This window comes from Pteronotus mesoamericanus, unplaced genomic scaffold, assembly GCF_021234165.1.
Source record: "Pteronotus mesoamericanus isolate MK-2021 breed Mesoamerican mustached bat unplaced genomic scaffold, CSHL_Meso_final scaffold_31, whole genome shotgun sequence".
NCBI lineage: Eukaryota > Metazoa > Chordata > Mammalia > Chiroptera > Mormoopidae > Pteronotus > Pteronotus mesoamericanus.
The window spans coordinates 19,364,866-19,374,629 of NW_026555312.1; the positions used below are offsets into that span (position 1 = coordinate 19,364,866).

Genomic DNA, 9,764 nt, shown 5'->3' on the forward strand with positions numbered 1-9,764 from the left:
ACAAATATTTGTCATATGCCTACCATATGATAAACACTGTCAAGCATGTGGCAAACAGCTGCCAACAAAAACGGACAATATCACTAATTTTATAGAACTGGCATCTAATTTAGTAAACAATTACTAAATAAAGTAAAAAGAATAATTACACATAGTCTTAAGTAGTGGGAAGGAAATAAAATAGGGAAATGTGATGAAGATAACTTGTGAGTTAGGGGAGGGAGTTTTTGAGATTGAGAGGTCTTAGAAGATATGACCTTTGAAGTAAGACTTGAAAGGTAGGAAATATGAACCATGCATATGTGTAAAGGAAGAGTGCTTTAGACAGAAGAACAATACATACAATGGTTTTGAGGCAGGAATAATCTCAGAGAATTACAAGAAAATAAATGGGGATGTGCCTGGAGTTACAGACTACAACAGAGAATTTAGAGAGGGCCAGATCGTGAAGGGCCTTACAGGCTATAGTAAGGAGTTTGGGTTTTACTTAATGTATAATGAGAAAACATTGATGGATTTTTGCTCTGATTAATACCCTGAAACATCACTCTACTGCTTTGGGGAGAAAGGAATAAAAGCAAAGAGACCAGACAAGACAGTTTGATGGCTTAGACTAGGGTGACAGAAATAGAAGTGAAGATAAGACAAAATCTTGCGATAGATATTTATTTTATGGTAAAGTCAACAGGCAGGGCACTTGCCTTCCTCTCATTTAAATTAATTGAGGAAAAGAATGTCATTGTAGGTGCAGGAGTGGGCTGACCTCAGCATTTACAAACATTTAAAACTGTGATGGCAACAGACTTTATTTGAAGAAAAATTCTCCTCCTGTGGCCAAAAAGAGACAACATGGAAATTTGCAACAGAAAGTTCATAGCCATTTCATAAATACCTTTAAAAAAGTCAACAGCATATTCTGAAAATTTGGACAAATAAAATTTTGCCAGTTTTTTCTTTTTCTTTTTAATAAACCTTGTAAGAATATTACTTGTTTAAAAGAAATGAATGCCAGTACCTAGTATGCAGACACATGCAGAAGACCAGGTTTTTATAAATTGACCAAATAATGTGAGATGTGAAATTCCAATCAAGACAGAAAATATGAAAGACATATCTGAAAATACATATGGATGTTTTAGAAAAGGTTAAATGAGAAAAGAAAATAAAACAGTATTGGAGGGGGGTGAAGTATAATATACTATTATGGTAAAAGAAAATTTATACTCAAAAGAGAAATGCATTGAATGTCTGAGTTTAAAGTACCATAATAATGAATTCCACCCAAACACCATGGTTTTTGCTCTGTAGAGAAGAAAATCAAATCTAAGTTCAAAAATACTTTGTGTATAAATTGGACTTTTATGTGTCCAAACCACTGTTTCAGTTGTTACATATTATTACCTTAAACTGTGGTGATAATTTCAGAAACTAATTTCTCATTATAACTGATAGATTCCTCAAGAGATCATAAAATTTCAAAGGAACATGTCAGCAGACTTTTAAAAATATATGTAACAGGAAAATAGTTTTAATAAACATGTGAAATATTACCAACAGTATGGTAAGTTATGATACATTTAAGGATGCTATCCCAAACCCCTGGCATGGGCACGGACCACTCAGAAGGCAGGCCAGAGACAGTACCAAGGTAGGACCCAGGAGGCCCCTGAAGGGCCAGGGAATTGCACTCCAGCTGCCGGAGAGTGGAGATATTCAATGGAAATGCCCTTTGAGGGCTCAGGGCAGCACCATTTACCAACCAGTACGGAAGTCTTTTCATACTTTAACAACCAGCATGGCTGTACCAGCAGTGTGGACAGTACTAAGAGAGCATCAGTCCTGAGCATGCCTATACAATGCAATCTCCAGCAGCCACTATCCATATCAATGTTTCATGACATCAAGAGTCATTCCAAAGTAAGTGGCTTTCTTCTCCGCCTTTGTTGTGTTTGCTGGCACTGCCCTCCTCTCATCCGCCTCCGGCCCACTGTCTCCTTGAAACGGAGCACTATGCCTTCACGTAAGTTGCAGAGTTCTGATGGAGAGATTTGAGATTGATGTTGAAATTGACAAACAATCTGTGACTATCAAGACCATGTTAGAAGATTTGGGAAAAGATGATAAGGGTGATGATGACACAGTTCCACTACCAAATGTTAAAGCAGCGATATTTGGAAAAGGCCATTCAGTGGTGCACCCACCACAAGAATGACACTCCTCCCCCTGAGGGTGATGAAAGCAAAGAAAAGCAAACAGATGATATGCCTGTATGAGGACAAGAATTCCTGAAATTTGATCAAGGAACACTTTTGAACTTATCCTGGTTGCCAACTATTTAGACATCAAAGGTTTGCTTGATGTTACATGCAATATTGTTGTCAATATGATCAAGGGGAAAACTACTGAAGAGATCTGCAAGACCTTCAATATCAAAAATGACTTTCCCAAAGACAAGGAAGCCCAGGTCCAAAGAGAACCAGTGGTATGAAGAGAAGTGAAATGTGGTGCCTGACACTGTAACACTGTAAGTATTGTTCCAAATACTAGTTGCACTACCTGCTCATAATTGTTAAGAGACAAACAGTAGACAAATGCCACAGAAAATCAATTTTATTATCAGAATATTGTCCTCATTGCATGTGTAGTTTAGGTACAGATTATAAACCTGTGGCTGAGTTTCTTCTAGTATGATCCAAAAGTTTCTTTTCTCTTTGCTCTGAATAGAAATGAACAGTAGGTTCTCTATAGAAAGTGGCATTTTGGGCTTTCCCTTTTTTTGGTGAAGTGATTTCTGCCTAGTTTAAACAGGCAATCTTCCAAAATTGAACCAGGAGGAAGCAGAAAACCTGAATAGACCAATAACACCTAATAACATTGAAGTAGTAATCAATAAACTCCCAGAAAACAAAAGTCATGGACCAGATGGCTTCACAGGCAAAATTACTAATCATTCAAAAAAGAACTAACACCTACTTTTCTCAAACTATTTCAAAAATTCAAGACGAGGGAAGACTTTCAAGATCTTTCCACAAGGCCAGTATTATCCAAATTCCAAAATCAGTTAAAGATACAGCAAAGAAACTTATAGGTCAATATCCCTGTTGCTAAAATCTTCAACAAAATATTAGCAAACTGGACCCAGCAATACATATACCATGATCAAGTGGGATTTATCCCAGGGATGTAATGTTAGTACAATATTTGCAAATTAGTAACTGTGATAAATTATGTAAACAAAATAAAAGATAAAACTTACATGATCTTATCAATAGATGCAAAGAAGCATTCCATAAAATCCAGCACCCATTTATGACAAAAACTCTCAACAAAGTGGGAATAGAGGGATCATACTTCAACATAATTAAGGCCATATATGAAAAACCTACAGCCAACATTATACTCAATGGGCAAAAATTAAAAGTGTATTCTTTAAGATCAGGAAAAAGACAGGGATATCCACTTTCACCACTCTTATTTAACACAGTACTGGAAGTTCTAGCCACAGCAATCAGTGAAGAAAGAGAAATAAAAGCCATCCAAACTGGAAAGGAGGAAGTAAACCATCATTGTTCCCAAATAACATAATATTGTACACAGAAAGCCTTGAAGACTCCACCAAAAAACTACTAGACCTAATAAATGAATTTGGCAAAGTAGCAGGTTATAAAGTCAATAATCAGAAATCAATGGCATTTTTATACATCAGAAATAAACTATCAGGAAAAGAAACTAAGAAAGCAATCTCATTTGCTATTTCAACAACAAAAAAATAAGGTACCTAGGAATAAATTTAATAGTGCAGGTAAAAGACCTATACTCAGAAAACTATAGGATACTAAAGGAGAAATTGAGGAAGATACAAATAAGTGGATGCATACACCAGGTTCAGGGACTAGAAGAATTAACATCATTAAAATGTTCATACTACCCAAAGCAATCTATAGATCCAATGCAATTCCTATTAAAATACCAATGGCATATTTCACAGATCTAGAACAAATATTACAAAAATTTATATGGAAACAAAGAAGACCCTGAATAGCCTCAGCCATCTTGAGAAAGAAAAACAAAGTTGAAGGTATCACAATACCCAATATCAAACTATACTATATGGCCACTGTAATTAAAAGATCCTGGTACCAGCAGAAGAACAGGCATATAGATCAATGGAACAGATCAGAAAGCTTAGAAATAAACCTATTCCTTTATGGACAATCGATATTTGACAAAGGGGGAAAGAGCATACAGTGAAGCAAAGTCAGTCTCTTCAATAAAATGGTGTTGGGAAAACTGGTCTGGTACATGTGAGAAAAAAAAAAAAGAAACTAGACCACCACCTTACACCATACACAAGAATAAGTTCAAAATGCATAAAAGACTTAAATGTAAGTTTTGAAACCATAAAAATCCGAGAAGAAAACATAAGCAGTAAAATCTCAGATATCTCACATAGCAACAGTTTTGCCAATATATCTCCTAGGGCAAGGAAAACAAAGGAAAAAGTAAAAAATGGAACTACATCAAATTTAAAAAGCTTCTACACAGCTAAAGAAACTATCAGCAAGATAAAAAGGGATCCCACTGTGTGGGAGAACCAGTTCACCAATGATACATCTGATAAGGGTTTAATCTCCAAAATATACAAAGAACTAATTTAATCTAACACAAGAAAGACAATCCAATTTAAAAATGGGCAAAGGACCTGAATAGACACTCTTCAAAGGGGATATACAGATGACCCATAGACATATGAAAAAATTCTCAACATCACTAATCATCAGAGAGATGCAAATTAAAACCACAATGAGATATCACTTAACACCTATCAGATTGGCTATACCATGAATAGGTGAACAAACAAGTGTTGGCAAGGATGTAGAGAAAAGGGAACCCTTGTGCACTGTTGGTGACAATGCAGATTAGTGCAGCCACTATGGTTAACAGTGTGGACATTCCTCAAAAAATTAAAAATGGAACTTCCTTATGACCCCATGATTCTATTTTGAGTATATATTTAGAGAAATATAAAGCACTTATTCAAAAGAATATATGCACCCCTTTGTTCATTGCAGCATTATTTACAATGTTGAGGATATGGAAGCAATCCAAGTGCCCATCAATGGACAAGTGGATAAAAAAAGCTGTGGTACAGCTATACAATTAAGTATTACTCAGCCATAAAATAGAATGAAATCTTACCATTTGCAACCACAGGGGTGGAGCTAGAGGGTATCATGCTAAACAAAATAAGTCAGTCGGAGAAAGACGAATACCATAAGATTTCACTTACATGTGGAATCTAAAGAAAATATAAACAAACAAAACAAACAGATGATTGCTGGAAGGAAATAGTGTTGGGGGATTGGGTGAAAAAGGTAAAGGGATTGAAAAGTATAGATTGGTAGATGAAAGTAGTCATGGGGATGTGAAATACAGTCAATAATATTGTAATAACTATGTATGGTACCAGGTGGGTACTGTAAATATCAACAGAAACACTTTGTAAAGTATATGATGCTCTAACCACTATGCTGTACACCTGAAACTAACACAAAATAATATTGAATGTAAAATTTAAGTCAAAATAAAAATAATAATCTCAAACTAAAATTTTAGATTATTTCTCAAAATATAGTCAGGTCATAAGGGAGGGATGGAAAAAGAAATCTGGCTAAATATCTTACTATATTTGACAAGTGGAGTTAGATACTGATTAATTTTTACTCATTTTTTATTAGTTTTTTTATTTTTTTGCTTAATCTCTTCACCTTTTTCACCCAGTGACACTGATTAGTTTTCAAACATCAATAGAAAGATATATTTCAAATAAGTCAAGTAAAAGAGTAAATATAAAAAAAAACAACAAAAAACCAAAGACATAATCAATGAAGGTTATAGGCAAAAGGAAAAGAAACAAATAATCATGAAAGTTTTGCCCTGGTTGGTGTGGCTCAGTCAGTTGGGTGTCATCCTGCAAACCAAAAAGTCACATGTTCGACTTCAGGTCAGGGCACATGCTTGGGTTGCCAGCCAGGTCCCCAGTTGGTGCATGAGAGAGGCAACTAGTTGATGTTTCTCTCACATATCAGTGTTTCTCTCCCTCTCCTTCTCCCTCCCTTCCCTTCCTTGTAAAAATAAATACATAAATAAAATCTTTTTAAAAAGAAAGAAAGCTTAACAAATGAAAAACATGAAAAAAAATCTCAGAAGAAGGAACATAATTATCACAAGCTCAATGCCTCAAATATGACTTTATTGATTCATTTCCCCTCTACAAAAAAATACAAACTGGAGTGACCAAATTAAGATGTTTTGAGATAGCAAAGTATTTCAATATAGAGTTCACATGCATTCAGTTGGCTTTAGAAATAATATGAATAAATGATAATTGGTCGGTATATAAATATGTTAATTAATTTAAAAATTAATATGCAACTACCTCTGTAATGACCTATATTTTCCTTTATCAGGCCCTAACAGGATTTTCTTTAAGGAAACAGTACATTCAAAACTGATAGGCTATCAGGTTAGTTTTTTCTCCTAGCTCCATCTTTTAATCATTCGTAGCCTCTCCAGGGTATGAAAATTATGTTTATTAAAACCATGTAGATAGTCTTCAATATTCTCCCCTCCCCCAATCTTTGGTAAGTGAAGAAACTGAGGGTCAGAACAGAGCTCCCATCATAACATTCAATCACCAGGCTATTACTGGTAGCAGTGTCCATGTGAGATAATCTGCGCAGTACAAAAATCATACTAAGCCATATAAAAGAAAACCTAGAAACTAAGTAAAACTATAACCATGTCCTCTATTTTCCCTTATTCTTGCAAGATTTCTATTAAGTTTGCAATGGGAGCCAAACTCTGGTGTAAGGCTACAGGCATAAAAACAAAATCATGCTGGTCTTTTGCTGCCCTCTTATGGAAAATGTACATTAATACACAAAAATTCCAAGCCAATCACTGCAGTCTCACTTTGCTGCAACCTAACTATTACAGGTGTTTCCAGCTTTAAGTGATTAATGAGTTTCTAGAACAATGCAGCCAGTACTCAAAAGGTACTTGATGAATGCTCACAGAATTAAATGGAAAGTTTTAACCACTGAATCTCTGATATGTACTAGGAGCTTGATTTTTTAAGAATCATATGATAAATGATTCTTTAATTAAATAACTAAGTACCTTCCAATTTAATCTTTGTGGTATACAGATCGGTAAATATCATGCTTATTTAAAGTTATAAAACTGCATCATGTAGCAAATTTGTTCATAAGTAAAACTATAAAAATTATAAAATAAATAAAAGTCATAAACTAAAACTTCCAATTGAATCACTTGTTTCAAGCAACTTTGCTTCTTTTAAAAGCCCAAATCTAACAAATAGTTGAAGTGCATGGTTCATGTGTCTTCTCATTTTCTGCTCTTTGTTTAATCTTTATTGGTTGTGACCAGAAGCTATATCAAGAGAAAGTGTCTTCAACTCTGCAATAGACAAGACTGATCAATACTCAACAAAATGTGTAAATAACAGCATTGCTTGAAGTTTTAATGTAGGTAAATAATTATCTTCCTAGCTATTTCCTCAAACTTATAAGACTATTAATGATTATACTAAATATCTAAGCCCATAATCTTATGACTTCAAAACAGTGAGGGACTTTTGTAGCTCAGTGGTAAAACTAGTAATTGTTTCATTAATTCATGGATGAGTGGTCTTCCAAAGTCATGGATGATCTTATACAAGGGAAACTCTCCAGGATTTCTACCAGGATGAAGTGTTTGAATCCTTCAAATTAGACCTCAACTGGTCCTCTTCACCAGGACTGGGAAAAGGCTATTTATATCACTGAACTCTGTGATGTATGTCATTTCTACATGTTGGGTAGCTGCCACAAATATAAAAAAAAAACACCACACAAACAAACACGTAAAATAGTTGCTAGTGTACTCACCAAAAATATTTTCTGATCTCTCCAGTAACTATCACTACAACCCACTGCAAGTTCTTCAAGGCCTTTGTTATTCATATCTGCCTTCCTATTCTCAATGGTATAGTACTAGATCAGGCTTATATTCTTATATTCATTTATCAAGTAATGTGTTTCTTAAGCACTATATGCAAGCATTGTCTTAGGAGCTATATACAGAATGATAAACAAAAAAGACATGGTCTGATCTCATGTAACTTACAGTCTAAAAAGAGAAAACAGACACCAAACATATAAATAAATATACTTACCAATAGTTTGATAAGATTTGATAAGGGAAAGTAACAGGATGTTTTAAGAAAGAGTGGTAAGAAAGGTAGGTCCTAATTTATATTTGGACCAGAGGGAAGGCTGTCATTCAAAGTGTTCTCTCTGGAACTGACATTTATGTCAATACCTGAAGAATAACTTACAGTAATCAAGGCAGAAGAAATAGCAAAAACACTGAGCATTAAGATAAGAAAAAGCATGGCATATTTCAGGATTAACATAAGGCCAGTGTGGCTGAAAAATGAGACTGGGAAATGGAAACTAAATTATCAGGGTTTTACAGGCGATGTTAAGAAGTCTGATTTCATTCATTTGAAGTACTACAGTGGCATTAAATGGTGTTAAGCAGGAAAGTGATGTGATGTAATTCATGCTTAACTACAGCTTTTGGGTAGAGAAATCTTTGAGCACAGCAAAGGCAAAATTAGAGAAATCATAATGAAATCATAAAGGAGGCAACTGCAGAAGTTCCAACAAGATCAACAAGAGGCTTGGATTAAGGCGGTGACATGGGAATTAGAAAACAGGTAAATTTATAAACTTTGAAGGTAAAATTAACAAATACTGATGATGGATTAGATGTAGACTGATTCGAGCAACTAATGAATGGAGGTATCTCATACATTGAGATAATGAAGAAGGAGTCGATTTAGTCAAGTGTGGTGGGGGAGATGGGGAATTCAGTTTTAGGCATATTTCCTTTAAGAGTTCTGTGAGATATACAACTAAATATGTCAAATAGTCGTTACATAAATAAATAATGCAAATGGATGAGATCACTTAAAGAAATCATGGAGTAAGAAAAGAGACACAAGATTAAGCACCTCACATCTGTTAGAATGGCTTGGGTGAGGATTTTAAAAAGTGGGAAGGAAAAGAATGGCTATTATCAAAAAGACAAAACAAACAAACAAACAAACCCACGGGTGTCAGAAAGGATGTGTAGAGAGGATGCAAAGAAAAGGGAACACTTGTACACTGTTGGTGGGATTGTAAGCTGGTACAGCCACTGTGGAAAACAGTATGGAAGTTCCTTAAAAAGTTCAGAGAACTACCATATGATCCAGCAATTCCTCTTCTGAGTATTTATCTAAATAATGTGAAAACATTATTCAAACACTATTCACATATATCTGCAAAAAGATATATGCACCTCTATATTCACTGCAGCATTATGGTCAATATACAGAAACCACTAAGTGTTCATTGACATGTTGGCATGAAAACAGATAAAGATGTGGTATGCATATACAATAACATACTACTCAGCCATAACAAAGATAAAATAGTGCCATTTGCAACAACAAGGATAGATTATAGGGTATTATGCTAAGTGAAGAAAAAGGACGAAGAAACCGTATGATTTCACTCATTTGTGGAATATAAAACAAAAAAGTAACAGAGGAACTAACAAAACAAAACTCATGAAGACAACAGAAAGATGGTTATCAGAGGGGCAGGGGGTGAGGAGAGGACGAGTTAGGTAAATGCAGTGAAATATAGGGT

The 9,764-nt window shown here is 34.8% G+C and overlaps 1 pseudogene; it reads left to right on the top strand.

Moving 5' to 3' along the window:
• The first annotated feature begins 2,010 nt into the window (after positions 1–2,010).
• On the top strand, positions 2,011–2,498 carry LOC129085668 (S-phase kinase-associated protein 1-like; annotated as a pseudogene).
• The last annotated feature ends 7,266 nt before the right edge of the window (positions 2,499–9,764 follow it).